The sequence below is a fragment of the Budorcas taxicolor genome, chromosome 2 (genome assembly GCF_023091745.1).
Source record: "Budorcas taxicolor isolate Tak-1 chromosome 2, Takin1.1, whole genome shotgun sequence".
NCBI classification, from domain to species: Eukaryota; Metazoa; Chordata; class Mammalia; order Artiodactyla; family Bovidae; genus Budorcas; species Budorcas taxicolor.
In genome coordinates, this window is record NC_068911.1 from 35,123,792 (window position 1) to 35,139,332 (window position 15,541).

Genomic DNA, 15,541 nt, shown 5'->3' on the forward strand with positions numbered 1-15,541 from the left:
CCAGTGGCACAGAAATTTGCGTCTCGTCACACTCAGCAGACACTTGGTTGTGACGTCGTGGTCAGCCCCCTGCTGCCCTCTCCAACGGTTCCTGTCTCCCCGCCCAAAGTGGCAGGCTGCAGGTGGGCTCCTTAGTCGGAAGGCTTTTGTGTGGTTCACCACATGCTTTGAATGTGGAAGGCAGCTCACTGCAGAGTCAGCCGGGGCCGCCTTCTGCTCGAGCACGTGGATGTGGTGGGTGGCAGAGGGAGACTCGAGGTGTGTCTGAAGGTAGAAACCTGCTCTCCTCACTGAGTCAGGTCCTCAGTAATGTGAGCCTGAGCCGAAGTGCATCACCCCAAACAAACCGTTCAGGGCTCTGGCTGTCTGGAGAGATTTAAACTTGAGAAGGCGGGGAGCCTTGTCCGCCAGGGCTCAGGGCGAAAATCCCAGCTCTGTGGAGCCACAGGTTGGAGCCCCTGAGGCCGCTCGTCCACGCCGGTCCTCCGGTCAGCTCACCCACACAGCCCTGTCTCTGCTCGTGAGCAGACGAGGCTCCTCCAGCCACGCAGATGGCACCAGCCCGGCTGTCCCCCGGCTCTGTCTCCAAGCCCCAGCCACCTGCATTCATCTCCTCAGTGCCGCCTGAACCATCTGTTTCTTAAGGCAGCAGCTTTCACCAGGTGGAAAGAAGACAGGGTTGGAAGGGCCAGAGCCGGGTTCCTCAGCCGGCAGGGGCTGAGAGGCCAGCCAGTCCCCTCACTCCTGACATCCAACTAGCAGTGTGGGGGCGTATCCTGAATGTCCTCCTCCTGGGCCTCTCTTCCTGACAGTTTTAAAGGTTTAAAACACAAGATAGATACATACGCTAATATGTTGACCGCTGGGTTGGCCAAATTGCGACCTTCAAGCACATGGTTTGGGGGTTGTCTGGAGAAGATGGAGGTAAGCGAGGTAACTCAGGGGCATCCTCGTTAAGACCCAGAACACAAATGATCTGTTGAGGTGACTTGTTCCGCCTCAAGGTGTGCGGCGGGCAGTGACCCAGACACTGCCCCTCGGGGTCCGGATTGGTGGTGGCCGTGGACTCCTGCCGGACGCCCAGGTGATGGACATGGTGATGTTACAGGCAGGTTCCCCGGGAGCTGTTAACAGTCCTCAGAATTCTCCAGGTGGTCACTGCTGACCCTGAGCGCTCGGGGAAGGAGTGAGAATTACAGGTCTGAGAGTTTTCTGTGATAGCCAGTATTTTCTTGGGAATCAGAGATTATTATTTAAAATCTTAATTTCTCTTTTGATGAAGTTCAGTCCTATACTTTTTAAGGGCTGCTGTTCTTAAAATATTGCTTTCATTGTGGCTGTGTTGTTGGAGAGTTCGTGGTCATGTGATTTTGTTTTAGAGCAGACTGTGATTATTACACCCCTTACTCTAGAGGCCAAGAGACCCAAGTCTCTGGGGGGGTGAAGTGATTGAAGTCAATTCGCAGCTCCCCATTCTCACCAGATCTGTTCAGAGGCAGGTAGCACCCACCCGTGGCTCGCCGCTTCGCAGCGGTAGATGGTCTCCATCGTCACAGACAGTTCCAGTGGCCAGTCGCTCCTCCAGATCCAGCCTGTGAGCTGGTTTTGGGAGACTGCCTTGAAGCGGATTGCTCAGGGTAACAGAAAACCAAGCATTTTCTTCTGTAGAAAACCCAGGAAGAGGCATCTGCAGACTGACTCCCCCGAGCGCCTGCTCGCCCTTCGCCTCAGATCTCTGCTGCAGGCGCTGGCCCGGGTGCTTGACACAGAGGAAGAGGGGATCACGTGTCAGCTGGAGGGGAGTCGGCGGGATCTAGACGGCCCCGGGAACACAGTTAATGCGGAGAGAGAGGGATGGCCGCCACAGAGGTGCAGAGCCAGGGCTCTGAGCGGGGGAGGGGCTAGGATGTGAGTTCCGGGGACTCGAGGCGAGAGTGGCAGAGGTCTGGCTTTGGGTAGATGGAGGCAGAGCCCTCTTTGCTTGCTGCCTGGGCACGTGGATCGCAGTCAAACCCGAGCTGTGTCTCTCTGCTCTCCCCCCCGTTAGTCTCTGAGGCCAGTGACATTCCGTTCTCTCCACCGTGAGCAGCCAGATATTTTTCTACCAGATAACTGAACGCACTGCATTTTTATATTTTAGTTCCAGTAGGCCGGGAAAGGGCACCATTTGCAGTGCAAGTTAACCTTCATTTTACCTGCTTCGTTAACTATTATAAAGGTTAGATTTGCATCTGTCTGTCTGCAAGTCTCTGAAAAAATGTCAGTAGTCACCAAAAATTTTAAAATAGCGAGTTATATTGATGATTCCCATCCATCACAATTTAAACCACCCATTTAAAGCATCCAATTTATTGTGACCGTCAGCGCAAATTTTGAACTTTTTTGTTACCCCCTAAAGAAGTCCTGTATTCAGCCCCAGGCAGCCCCCAGTCTACCCTCTCCCTGCCTGTTGTGGACATTGTGTAGCCGCCTCACACTTCGTGTGGCTTCTGGCGTCTGGCTCCTTTCGGTAGCATGAGAGGGAAGGATCAGCACGCTGTCCCTTTTTATTGCTCAATAGTGCTCCGTCCTGTGGAGCCTCGCCATGATTTGTATGGGATCAGAAGATGTGCAGGCTCTCACGATTCTGTCATCTATAAGAGGTTTTATTCAGTGTTTTTAAAAGGGACTTGGAACTTTGTTGAGGATGTGATTCACCGCCAAATCTAATCAGCCGGGTGGTGCGGGGTGAGGGTGTATCAGAGTGAGTGGAGGGTTGTCAGCAGCCGTAGAGCCACATGGAGGCACTTACGAGGTTTCTCCCGCGCCCAGCTCTGCGAGTTGCTGACAGTCCACTGGCGCTGGCACGGGAGGCCACCTGGCCGGTGGGCTGCGAAGGAAGACAGTGGCAGGTGGGTGAGCGAGGCTGGAGCGCATCCCTGTGGGCTTCTCCCCGCCTGCTGGTGCCGTCCTCACAAAGCGAAGGGGCCAGGAGGCAGACAAGCCCCCGGGCACTGGGCAGCGCGGGGCTCCTTTGCTGCACCCTCCTCATTGCTGGAGCTCCGCGGGGAGGGGCCTGGGTTGCAGGGTCGCTCAGGTGGCACACATCCACCAGGTGGCCTGGTCTCTGGGCTGTCACTGCTGAAAACCCCGGAGAGCTGCTGGGTAGGTGGGTCATATCTATCATTATTTGCCAGGTTAGAAACTAAACATTAGTTATTCATTTAGAAGTAATAAATCAGCACATGGTAGCACATTTAATACAGTGGGGTTTTTGGCCATGCAGCACAGCGTGGGATATCAGTTCCCCAACCAGAGCCTCTGGCAGTGAAAGCACAGAGTCCTAGCCACCGGCTTGCCAGGGGACACCCACACGTGCAGGAGATGCTTTCTAAAACAAAAGTTTAATGAGGAATGGCTTTGTACATACATTTTGCAGATTCATTGTCAGACTTGATAGGAGTCAGCTGGGTTTTCATATCTGCTTTTGCTGACAGCTGCAATGTAAATTTTACTGGAGCTATAAAGAAACCCAGTCTCACAGAGGTATATACTTACAGAGGGACAGCCTTGTCAGGTAATTGTGGCAGTTCGTTCACACTGCACTACAGTTTGGTAGCAGCTTAGGTTCGTTGCAGCATGCAATTTGAAAACTATGAGTTAACTTTTCATGCTCTATTACATTAAAACTTATTGGTTTGTCTTGAACTTTGAATGCTGCATTTCTAATACCATTCATTGGTCATTTGAAAATTCCGATTCACAGTTTGCAGACATTTTAAATGTTGGTGTATTTCATTGTGCGGTTACATTAAAAAGTCCTTAAAACATCACATTTTCATTCAGCCCACCGGTGTTACCTAACTGGGAACAGGGTTGTAGTTAAATCTCCAGAAAGCTCATGGCACAAAGAGAGTGGTGACTTCCGATCTGTATGTTAGAGTCACCACTACTTGGCAGGTGAATATGAAAGTCACTCAGTCATGTCCAACTCTTCGGGACCCCATGGACTGTACAGTCCATGGAATTCTCCAGGCCAGAACATGGGAGTTGGTAGCTGTTCCCTCCTCCAGGGGATCTTCCCAACTCAGGTATCAAACCCAGGTCTTCCGCATTGCAGGCAGATTCTTTATCAGCTGAGCCACCAGGGAAGCTCAAGAATCTTGGAGTGGGTAGCCTCTCCCTTCTCCAGGGGATCTTCCTCACCTAGGAATCGAACCCGGGTCTCCTGCATTTCAGTTGGTTTCTTTCCCAGATGAGCCACGAGGAAGCCCGCCCAGTGAAGATGGTTGGATGATAATTAGCAACTGGCAGCCGAGTTGTCCACAGCAGCTAATTCCAGGTTCAGGCAGTGTAGGGTGGTCCCCGCAATGGGAAATAGTCCTGTGGTCCCACACACACACTTAAAAATGTATAGAATGTATTTTTATGGATACCTAAAAATGTATAGGCTCCATTAAGATGAACAGATATTCTGTCAGAATTCAAGGAGAGGACAATTAAGTAGAAATAATTAGTGATTTTGAGTATTTTGCTTCCTGCTCCTTCCTCATGGCCAGCATTCACTTCCTATTCTCTTTGGGTCTTTCCCCTCACTTTCTCCATTTTCCGGTGGCTTGTGTGGAACAGTTGGAGGAACTCTGAATTTAAACATAGCTTTTGAAACAGCACACCTTATTTATGTACCTGAGTTCACTGTCTGCCCTCCCGTTTTCCTGGCTTCTGGACGTTCTCGACGCCCTCTCCCCCCAGAGAGAGCGAGCTGTGCTGCAGTCATCTGTGCACACGACCGCCCGCAGGTCCTGGGTAGAAAGACTCAGACCTGCATCTTTTATGCCCTGTTTTCTTTTCCCCAGTGGATAAAGTTCTGAACTCATAACCCAAGGCGGTGTTTAGAGAGTTGGTAAATCACATTCTTCTCCTTGCCCTACAGGTGCTTTTCCTTTGGTTTTACATATGGTGAGGTTGGCGGCTGCTCAGCGGCTCGGCATTGCAGCCTGGGGGCAGGTCTGTGTGTGCCCCTGGCCCGGCGGGGCCCGGAGCAGCCCCTCACGCCGAGCTGCCCGTGTGTCTCGGTGCAGTCTTGTCATCTTGCAGAATTGTGCAGCTTGTAACCTGATCAGTAGTTCGTTGCTTTTTATTGCTGGGCTCTATTCCACGGAGGGACATCTGGGTTGTCTCCAGTTTTTGGCAGTTACAAATGAAGCCACTATAAATACCCATGTTCAGGCTTTTGTGTGAACATGAGTCTTCATTTCTCTAGAGGAAGGTGTCGAGTTGTTGGGTGAGGCGTGCTCCGTGGGGAACTGCCCACCTGCTTGCTGTCCGTGTGCCTGGGTCCTCTGCACCGCCTCCTCAGCCTCGCCAGTGGTTTCATCTCAGTCGTCTTATAGGTGGCGGTCGTTTTAATTCACAGGTGTCTAATAGCTCAGGCACACATGTTTTGGTTTGTTATTTGCCATCCTTGTGCCCTCTCTCACCCATCTGCTTAAGTATTGGGCTTTCTAAAGTTCTCACTGCTGTCGTCAGGTTGGAGAGCTCTGTAAGTATTCAGGGTGAGTCCTTTGCCAGGTGATCTGCAGATATTTCCTCCCAGCCTGTAGCCTGTTTTTCCCCTTAATGGTGTCTTTACAGAAAAGTCCATTTTATCAACATTCTCTTATTGATCTTGCCTCTTGGTGGTATGTCTAACAATTCTTTGCTGGGTATCACATGATTACTTCTTAAAGTTTAAATGTTTGTCCACCTAAGGTCCATTATGAGTTAGTATTTGAAGGTGGGAGGTTGCAGTTTATTTATTTTTGCGTATGAACGCCCAACTGTTTCTTTACTGTTTGTTGAAAAGACTGTCTCTTTTCCTCTGAATTACTTACACCTTTGTCAAGAATCAGGCAGTAATGTTGACGTGGGTGTTTTTGTGGACTCCTGTTCTGCTCTGTGTCCACCCCTTTGCTAACACAGCTCCATCTCAGCTGCTGGAGCAACTCAACTACTCCTTTCAGAATTGTTTCCCTTACTGTGCTGGGAATTTGACTGGAATCGTGTATCAACATAGCGATTCATTTGGGGAGATCTGAGGTCTTCACCCCGTCTTCCAAGCCCTTGAACGTGGTCCGTCTCCTGCTCTGGTGACTTTACCTGGGAAACCAGTCTTCCTCCCACTTTCTGTTGACACTAGTTTTTTCAGAAGGTCTTGGATGTGAGTGTTCCTTGATAGTCTGGGTGGGCCCCCCAAAAAGGAGGGTCAGGCCTGAGTGATAGTCCAGTGGCACCAATGTGGGGAGAAAAAGAACAACCAGAAATGGCTTGGTCCTCCATCCCAGACTGTTCTGTTTGTGGCTTTATACAAATAAAGGAACTCCCCTGACATGGGCTGTGCTTGACTGGTTTGTTAAAGTTTTAATTAGCACAGTCAGAGTATGTATTTTAAAATCTCTCCTCTGCTTCTGACCCCATTCTTCAGTCCCCGGATTTCCTTGTCTCTCTGAGTAGAAAATGCAGGTGTTTAAGGGTGGGTGTTGCTGTCTGCCCAGGTGTGCAGGGCCGACCGCCATGGTCACGGATAATGGAGGCAGCCCCTCTGTGCGGGTCTGCTAGGGGAGCCCCGCCGCCTCTGCCCAGAGGGGCAGCTCCGCAAAACTTGCTGCCCTGCTGCAGCCTGGCTGGTGCGCTCAGGCTGCGGGCTGTGTTCTGCTCGTGCCTTTTCTCTGCACTGTGGGGTTGCAGAGAGTCCTGGACAAGACGAGCAACCAAATGAACTGTAAAGGCGTGTGTACTTGCTGAGGCGATGGGAGGGCAAGCAAGGCTCCATCCAAGGGGTGAACACTGGGTACTTGATGCACGAGGGCCGTTGCCCTGCCCACACGCACTGCTTTCTTCCCCAAGGACTTCCTGCTCACTGAGTCCTCTCTGGGTGGACATTCTCCCTTAATAGTTTTGCTTTCTTTAAAACTACACGAATGTGGGGTGAATTCATACACACAAATAAATTTTATAGATAAATGGGTCTTTCAAACAGCACAGTGGATTTTTTTTTTTTTTTTTTAATTTTTGGCTGTACTGGGTCTTTGTCACTGTGCGGGCTTTTCTCTAGCTGTGGTGGACAGGGGCTGCTCGCTGGCTGTGGTCACGGGCTTCTCACTGTGGCGGCCTCTCTCGTTGCAGAGCTCCCAGGCTCGTGGGCTCAGTAGTTGAGGCGCACGGGCGTAGTTGCTCCCCAGCATGCGGGGTTTCCCCAACCAGAGATGGAACCCGTGTCTCCTGCGTTGGCAGGTAGATTCTTTACCTCTGCACCTCCATGGAGGCCCCAGAATCTTTATTCCTAGAGAAAGAGTGCAGAAAGTAGAGCATTTACACCTGCCTCAGGTGTTCAGTTTCAGTTGGGAAAGAATCCGCCTGCAGTGCAGGAGACCCCAGATCAAGTCCTGGGTCGGGAAGATCTGCTGGAGACGGGACAGGCTTCCCCTGTGGCTCAGCTGGTAAAGAATCCGCCTGCAATGCGGGAGACCTGCGTTGGATCCCTGGGTTGGGAAGATCCCCTGGAGAAGGGAACAGCTACCCACTCCCGTGTTCTGCCCTGGAGAATTCCACGGACTGTATAGTCTGTGGGGTCTCGCAGAGGCGGATGTGACCTTCACTTTCACTTTCAGGCGTTCAATCCACACAGCAGTTCCAGGCAGAGCCCTCGAGACGGCTCTGCTCTCTGAAACTGGTTTGTCCCCATGCAGAATGGCCTGTTTCTATTCAGTTCTTGTCCCCTCCCCCCCCAAACAGTGCAGCTTTATTGAGATATTCCGTATATCCTGCAACTCAGCAGTTTTTAATAAACATATTCACCCATCACTGCAGTCGGTTTATGATGCCTGAGAGAAACCCCTGTGCCCCTCCGCCGTCACCCTTCCGGTCTCCCTCCCTGCTCTGGGCACCCACTGGTCTGCCTTCTAACTCTGTGGAAATCACTCTTCTGGACACCTGATATGAACGAATGGAGCCGCACCACATAGGGCCCTTAAAATTAATGTGTTGTATAAGGTTTTCTCTGTGAAGCGTGCTGAAGTGTAAGAAACACGCTTGTGTACAATTTGGGGCATGTATGCTAGTTTTCTGAGAATAAATATCTAGAAATGACATTCTGAGTTAAGATTCTGGCTTTCATAAATACCACCTTTGGGGAGAATGATTTGACTGTAAGCTTAGACTCTAGCCGCTTGGCACCCATTTTATGATGTGAGATCCTTCGCATCTGTGGGCATCTCCAGTATTTTTCACTGTTGATGTGGTTAGACGGAAAGGGGTGTCCTGTTAATTAGGGGGGTTGTTACTTGTATTCCTTCGGGACCGCTCCTTGGCTGCAGTTGGCTTGTTTTGTCTTGACTTCAGCATCTTGTGAACCCTCTGGCTGCTGCAGGCTGCTCATAGTCTTCCTCCGTCCTGGAGCGTTCACGTCGTCCCTCCTCTGCTGGGCTTGTTGGGTCTTGTTTTTCTCTCCGGCAACCGGACAGCCCTACGCAGTAGAGCAGATGAGACCGGACATGTACGAAAGCAGCTGAGATGTAATTATAAGTTCCTCGTTTGGGCCGGGTGCACGCCCCTCTCCGAGCCTGGCCAGTGTCCACACCAGTCTGCAGTCGTGGTCTGTGGGGCAGACGTGATGGCGGGTTAGCACGGTCCTCCAGAGAACAGACGATTTTTGCATAATAAAGCCAAACGGAGAGCCCCAGACAAATAGTCTTATACACAAGTTTATCCGTGGCCTTCCTTGGGGCTTTATTTTCCTATAACTGATGTAAATCTGAATTATTTAAGAGTATGGAGCCCACTGTTGGGATTTGGCACACTGCTTCTGCTTGGAACTTTCAGGCTGTCCGCAAGGCAGGAGCTGAGAAGCCCCAGTTTAACAAGGCAGACACCACCCGCGAGTGGGCTTCCAGCTCCCTTCACGGAGTCAGAGCATATAAAAATTAAACCCAGAACACATGTTAACATGTGTTAACACAACTTAGTGTTGATTAAGTCACGATCTCATTGTTAACATGACCAAAGGAAGTCTAGAATCACTGGAGGCTGCCCGGGCCAGGGGCACGAGAGCACAGAAGTGTTCTCTCACACACACATACTCTCACACGAGAGCACAGAAGCTCTCTCGCACACACACGAGAGCACAGAAGCTCTCTCGCACACACACGAGAGCACAGAAGCTCTCGCACACACACACGAGAGCACAGAAGCTCTCACACGCACACACACACTCATACTCTCACACACACACTCACGAGAGCACAGAAGTGTTCTCTCACACACACACACTCGAGAGCACAGAAGCGCTCTCTCACGCACACACACGAGAGCACAGAAGCTCTCACACGCACACACACGAGAGCACAGAAGCTCGCTCTCTCACACACGAGAGCACAGAAGCTCTCACACGCACACACACACTCACGAGAGCACAGAAGCTCTCGCACACACACTCATACTCACGAGAGCACAGAAGTGTTCTCTCACACACACGAGAGCACAGAAGCTCTCGCACACACGAGAGCACAGAAGCTCTCACACACACACGAGAGCACAGAAGCTCGCTCTCTTACACGAGAGCACAGAAGCTCTCACACGCACACACACACTCACGAGAGCACAGAAGCGTTCTCACACACGAGAGCACAGAAGCGTTCTCTCTCGCACACACGCACTCACTCACACAGAAGCCCGCTCTCACGAGAGCACAGAAGCTCTCTCACACACACTCACGAGAGCACAGACACACTCTCGCACACACACATACACGCAGAAGCTCTCACACACACACACGCACAGTCCCCGCTTCCTCCCAGGAACCAGCTACAGACAGATGCCTGGGCCCGCGGTGGTTGGATAGGCTCGGTCAGATGGCTGCCTGGGGCTGGCAGCCAGGTTCAGACATGGGACCTCTCAGTCCTGACCCCCCTGTTCCGAGTGTCACGTGCTTCCGGGCCACAGGTGGTTCCTCTTGGGACGGTGCTTATGTGTCCTCGGGGGTTTTCAAGGCCCTGCCCGCCCTCTGCCCGAGCCTCACCACCCACCTCCCCCCGTGCCTGCCGGCTGCCTGGCTCCTGTTGACTGTGGAGCCTGGCAGGTGCATCTCGGGACCTCTGCCCGGCCGGCCCCCGTCTCTGGTCCCGGCCTGTGTGTGTCTGTCTGCCCTTCTGTCACCTTAGCCCGTGTGTCCAGGGTCTGCTGATCAGTTCTCCCTGCTGCCTGGCCCAGCCTGTTGTTGACACATCTCAACGCTTGCTAAGTGAGGGACTAACCACTGAGAGGAGGGCAGCCCGCTTCGCCTCCCAGGTGGGTCGTGTGTGCAGACCAGTGTCAGGAAGGGAGTCCACCCCTTGAGGGGATGGAGAGCCTGCTAGTGTGATAGTGGATTCAGAATGACTTTTTTGAAGTGTAGTCAAAGTTTTCCATTTCTAGGAGGTTTCACAGAGTGAGGGAGGGCATTTCCTCACAGCACATGGGCCCTGTGGTCCTCCTCCGACTGGGCCGGGATGGGGTGAGCTTGTTGGCAGAGCCTGTGGGCTCTGCTGCCTGGTCGGCACCGGCTCCTTCCCGCCTGGCAGTTGCTGGGGTGGTTGACCTGCGTGAGAGCAGACAGCTCACGCGGACATTCTGCCCCATGTCTGTGTCCTCGGTGACCTCCATGTTCTGCCCAAGGATGCGTCGTCCCCTGCCTCTTCCCTCTCTGTGCGAGGCCTGGCTTGCCCTGAGACTCCCCCAGGGGGACCAGAGTTGACACCGAGTAGAGTTCTCCCACAGAATTGTAGGTTTTGTAGGGGTGTCTGGAATTGTTTCCCAACACCCAGGAGGTTCTGGCTTCTTGGGGAATGTGACAGCTGACACTTGTGGGTCCCTGCTTTTGTGGAAGCCTTTTCAGACCCTCTCCTCCCCATCCTCTGCTGGCGGCGGGGCCCCAGCTGCTGCCTGCCCCCCGGCCCCATCCTCACTCCTCACCATGCCTTCCTCTAACCGGCCCAGCCTCTCAACCGGGCTCAGCAGGAGTGGTTCATCTTCTGTCTCTCACCATTGAGTTAGCAGTTGCTTCTTTGAGCTCAGAGCCAGGGGTTTTGTGGATCAGAACCTTGAGAAATCTAGTGTATCTGAATTCTTGAGAGGAAGTGATGGAGCTGAAACAGGATATGTATGCACATCTCTGTTCGGACCTGTACAAAACTCTATTTCTGGACCACTTTGCCTTTTGAAGGTGATCATCTCAATTGATGGTTGCTTGATTATGTGTCTGGGCCTGATAACTGTGGGCAGCTTTAAAAAGAGAATGCTGAGCGAGAGCTCCTGGAGGTTCTATGCAGTCACTCTGATGTGGCTGAGAGAACCCTGCCCTCCCCTCCCCCCACCCCAGCAGATTCTGCTGCAGAGCCATGCAGACATGGCGGGGAACTGCGCACTTGGACCACAAGGTGACTTGCGAGCCCAGAGGGGGCCTCGTGACTCCGAGTGGAGAGGAGGGGGACCAAGCAGAAGCCTGGGGGCTCTGACCTGGAAGTCAGGGTGGACTGGTGGGGTGGGGCTTAAGCTGTGTTGGTAAGGCTCTGCTTGACCCATTCAAGGAGCCATTCATGTCAAGGTCGCCGTGGTGTCTGTGTCCCTCCACTTACCCTGTCTGCCCTTTTTAAACCAAGTCATGGGTTTTGCTCACGGGGTTGTATCACTAGTTGGGATTTTGAGGAGAAGTTTGCAGGGGTGGAGAGTGACTCTGAGGCGTGGCTGGACCCTTGTGGCCCAGCTAGCTCCTGGGGGCAGCATTCAGACTTAGTTGGAAGGCCGTGAGGTTTTATTGGGGTTGTTTGGTCCCCTTTCCCCAACCTTTTTGGCAGAAGTTTGTGAAGTGATGGAAGACGTCAAGGCCATCAAAGTGGAATTTTCTGTTTTTCTCCACCAGGAGTGAGATTCAGGCACTAAATCGGGACCATCTCATTTCCATAGCAATTGGCCGGCTCTGGGTTGTGACATCACAGAGGTCTGAGAAGAGTGAAGCTGGATATAGATAGGTCCAGGGAGCCCCAGTAAAAAAGGAGGAAATACAGGCTTTGTAACTAAACAGGGGAGCCTTTCGTGTTTCTAAAGTGACTCTTTTTTTTTTTTTTTAAGGGGAGTGGGGAGGATTCGGGCTGCTTTCTGTGGAGGTGGGGTGAGTGATGGGTGAAGGGGAGAGAGCGTGAGATGGGGCTGGAGGGGCAAGACTTCAACCACAGTGCCCTGGCTGCCACCAAAGAGTTTTATTTCTTCAGGGGAGCACTACCATCCCATTGATGCTTTTTATTTTTTTTAATATAAATTTATTTATTTTAATTGGAGGTTAATTACTTACAATATTGTATTGGTTTTGCCATACATCAACATCAACATCAATTCACCACAGGTATACACGTGTTCCCCATCCTGAACCTCCCTCCCTCCTCCCTCCCCGTACCATCCCTCTGGGTCGTCCCAGTGCACCAGCCCCAAGCATCCAGTATCATGCATCGAACCTGGACTGGTGATTCATTTCATATATGATATTATACATGTTTCAATGCCATTCTCCCAAATCATCCCACCCTCTCCAACAGAGTCCAAAAGACTGTTCTGTACATCTGTGTCTCTTTTGCTGTCTCGCATACAGGGTTATCATTATCATCTTTCTAAATTCCACATATATGCATTAGTAAAGTCACTCTTTTTAAAAGGTATTTTGTGCCATCAGTTCAGTTCAGTCGCTCAGTCATGTCCGACTCTTTGCGATGCCATGAATTGCAGCACGCCAGGCCTCCCTGTCCATCACCAACTCCTGGAGTTCACCCAGACTCATATTTTGTGCCATATGTGTATATTAAAATTTGCCACTGATCCTATCACTATGCTGTTGTCAAAAGGCCTACTAATCATGAGTAATGGAAATGATCTGTTGTATTTCTGGGCATCATATGTATATTTCAGAATGATAATAACCCCCTTCCCCTCCCTGACATTGAAGTGTACCAGAGACTTGGTCTGTATATTTGAGGCATTCTGTATGGTCAGTGGTGTTTCTAATCATTGTGTCATCGTTCATATTTGGCCGAATGAGAGTTAACATATCTGGGAAAATTTCAGCTGAGCAAGATATAAGAAATTCAGAACAGGATCAGTTTATATGGTGATAAATAAACATAAATGCCAATCTTGCACTTCTTCCTCGATGATAAAGATAGCCTTATCATTTAGGATATTTTTGGAAGCCTAGTTCAGATTGTGATATCAGGCACTTGCATCATTTAATTCTGGTCCAGGGATTTACTGTGTCTTAATTAAATTTTTAATCCTTTTGTTGAACAAACTCATTTATGAGGAGCTTATTTTAACTGGATGCAGTCCCTTAGGAGCTAGACTTGAGTTGCCAGCCTTTTCTCCAAGGTCCCGTGCCAGGTGGTTGGGAGGGCCTGTCGCTGACAGCTTCCCCCGTACGTCATCGGCCAGCCAGGGGGCTTTTCTGCAGTTTGGCAGCCGCCGGCCTGGACCACTGTCACCATGCCTGTGAAGTGTGGAAAATTGGTCAGCCCAGTAGGAATGTGTGCTATGTAAAAGATGGGACGGTGCTCAGGAGAACCTCATTCTAACTGTGGAACCCTAGCCGCCTTGCCTTTAGGAGCCAACTTCAGAGAAACTTGTCATTTTTGCATATGTGCACTCTAAACCATGCTTTAAAGCTCTCCTAAAGACCTGAGGAACTAAAGTCAAAGTGCCAGGCACATGTCAAGCAGATGGCTTCAAGATTTCTAGTGCATTCATGTGACGTGTGTGCGTGTCCGCAGGGAAGAATCACTCTGCTGCTTCACAGCCTCGTACTAGTTTGTGTTCCAGTCCATGTCTGTTTATTGGTGTAAAGGGCAATAAGAATTTATACAGTCTTACTCCAGCAAAACTCTTAGCTTTTATAGCCATGATGATGGATACGGCATCTTCATTTTTAAAAACTTAATATTATAAACTCAGAACCTTGTATAGTAGGTACACTGAGAACCTTTCGTTCCCTGATCAGGGATTGAACCTGGGTCCTGGGCAGTGAAAGTGTGAGTGCTTAACCACTGAGCTGCCAGGGAATTCCCCGAGAACCTTAAAAAAAAACCACCACTGCTGTATAATACTCCGTTGGTGGAATGTGCTTCTATTTCATAGGCCTTTGTAGGATTTTTCCTCAAAATATTTTTTGATGGCTTGAGGTAATTAACTTAGGAGGGTAAATGTGGAAATTTCAGTCAAAGTACATTTTTAGCATATATGGTTCAAGCTAGATAAGCATCGGGAAAAGGAATTTCTACTTCTTTCCCCAGTTTTTTTGTCAGGGTGTCATGATTGAGAGGGCCAGTTTAAAAATTGTGTTTTCGTAAATAGCTTTTATTGATACCCTGACAAAAACTTATTAAATGTATATATTGAGATTTAGTGGCTCAGCTGGTAAAGAATCTGCCTGCAGTGTGGGAAACCTGGGTTTGATCCCTGGGTTGGGAAGATCCCCTCGGGAAGGGAAAGGCTGCCCACTCCAGTATTCTGGCTTGAAGAATTCCATGGACTATACATGGGTCGCAAAGAGTCGGACATGACTGAGCTACTTTCACTTTGGGCTTCCCTGGTGGCTCAAACAGTAAAGCATCTGCCTGTAATGGGAGAGACCTGGGTTCAGTCCCTGGGTCAGGAAGATCCCCTGGAGATCCTTGTTGGCAACCCACTCCAGTATTCTTGCCTGGAAAATTACATGGATGAAGGAGCCTGGTGGGCTCTAGTCCATGGGGTTGCAAAGAGTCGGATACAACTGAGCAACTTCACTGGTTTATTGATATTTAATAATACAAAAACATCAAGATTGGCAGTGGTCTAAATTTGGGTGGTAATACCTGTTTCTTGGCTTCCAAGGAACTCTAAGGTGTGTTTTGAGATACTTAAGAAAAAAAAGGATGGTTTATATTCAGGAAGTATTTGAGAAATGTAACCTGACGGTTGGGGTTTGGAACTTGCCTAGAGGGGAAAGGGAAGGGTGCTGTCCATGGTGCTGAATCGGACCCACTGCTTGTTGGAGTGGTGTAAAGGCTCTGAAATACTGAAGTCCAAATACACAGCTATGTAGCTACTTTAAAAACCACATCTCCTGTTTATAGCTGATATCCTTAATTTCTGTTGGAGTGTTTGAGTTGCCAGGGAAAGCTGACCATACAAGGAAACACAGAACATCATTAGTTGTAGTCAACTGTTCTATATGCCAGAAGGACAGGATTTAAATGTGAAGTATGGCCATTTTGACCAGTAGAGGCTGTTTAAATCCTAATTCCTGCCAGAAGTTTAAAAAAATTTTTTTTCTTTTAAACCATGGCCCTATGTCTTGAAGAAGATTGTACTTAATGCATGAGGAGGGATGGGAGTGTTACAATTGGAGTTTACACTTCATGTTTGTCCGTCCTTGGTTAAAAGTTTTAAATCCTCGCTTCTGATTTTATATAAATGTTTTCCAGGCCAGCCTTCAGCAAGCATTTTGCTAGTCTCGAGATCTTTTCTAGGA

General features: G+C 50.1%; 1 protein-coding gene across 1 annotated transcript in view; it reads left to right on the forward strand.

The window, feature by feature from the left end:
• The window catches only part of USP7 (ubiquitin specific peptidase 7), a 54,718-nt gene that overhangs the window by 10,013 nt on the left and 29,164 nt on the right, over positions 1–15,541 (forward strand). The window lies entirely within an intron of this gene.